Genomic DNA, 1,601 nt, shown 5'->3' on the forward strand with positions numbered 1-1,601 from the left:
CTACATTTTGGTCCTAATCTCTACAATTATAAGCTAATGATGTACCCTATGTGAAGAACCAAGACGGGACAGGATAGACGTTATTTTTTGTCAACTTTATTGTTATGATGATGAGACACATTATTGAGGCCTGAGTGGTTCAGGACCAAATTCCGAAATCTTGTATAATGGATCACCTTCTTAATTTGTCTGGATTTATTTCAAATTGAGAAACAACAAAGGCATAAGCATTTAACCACTCTTGTGATTTGTTGCATCAATTCAGGTGCTACTATCTGGCTCTCTACTGGTAGCTTAGCTCTAGGTTTATAATGTCGCAGACCTTAGTTTTGCTTAGTTTTCTTTCACTTTTTAACCTTAACTTTATATCTCATTTTGAACCTAAACCCTAATTCCAGCACTTCCCATGTTCATTTCTTTAGTTCAAAAGTGAATTTTCACTAAGGTGGTCAGATGGAGTATTAAAAGTGAGAGGAGAAAGAAAAAGTTATAATGCTTAGTCATCACTAAAGCCAGGGTTTTTCTTAGATCCTGAATTTTTGAGAGCAACTAGAAAGATATCATTTGATTACAATCACATAAAAAATCCAAGAAATATAGTCAAATGCTGCGAAAGGAAAGGATTCTTTTTATCTTACTGAACATGCGGAATAAGTAGTTGTGCAAGTGGTAAGGATTTTTTTAGTTTTTTTGTTGGTTGGGGGCGTTTTCTTTGTATTTAACCTTTTGATTTCTTCATGAACATAAGCTACAGGGTTCCCAAAGAGAGAATGACATCAAGCCAAAGTTTGAATGAGAAGCTAGCTAGGGCCATAGGGAAACAGTCCTTATTACTCAGCATTTAGCATTTGCTTTATTTTATCACCCTGCTCATTGTCATTGATACTTGCACGCAATGTGTACTTTAAGCACACACGCCTGCGTTAATTGGCATAGAATTTGGTATTTCTCTCGTCAATTTGTGTATGTTTGAAATGTTAATATGATTCAGACAAATATAGTTATGATGGTATCCATATTATTGTCCTCACCGGTGTTCTAAAATGAGAGTAGTTGCTGTAAAGTAACTGTATGAGGAGTGTGCGAACGCTACATATGTTTTGAGTGTGTGAGATAAAAAAGTGCTCAGTTTGGGAAATTGGATCTTTTGAAACTTTCTGCAAACAAAAACAAAACATACAAAAAGTTGAAGTGAACTCGAAGCCAGATGGGTACGTTTACTTTAATTTGTGTTTCCCTATGCATTATTATTATATTGTAAAGCTGAGTCAGATTTGTTGAATGTTGAATTCTTCACATTTTTTGACATCTTTTTGTACGACTGTTTGGATAGGAATTCGTTGATCTGGAGGACTTGCATTGGTAGATAAGGGTATAGTACAATGAGGCTGTCAAACTTTCTATTCGGTTGCCCTTCTGTCACACATACTATATATTATAGTGCAAACAAACATACAAAGATCGTATTTTCTCGTATAAATAGACAAACACCTACACACATTTTCGTGTGTGATGATTTATGTTTATTACATTTTCAGGACCAGAGATATCATACTTCTAATAATTCTTAATTATATGTTATTTTTATATGAAAATATTTT

The sequence above is a fragment of the Arachis ipaensis genome, chromosome B06 (genome assembly GCF_000816755.2).
Source record: "Arachis ipaensis cultivar K30076 chromosome B06, Araip1.1, whole genome shotgun sequence".
Taxonomy (NCBI): domain Eukaryota; kingdom Viridiplantae; phylum Streptophyta; class Magnoliopsida; order Fabales; family Fabaceae; genus Arachis; species Arachis ipaensis.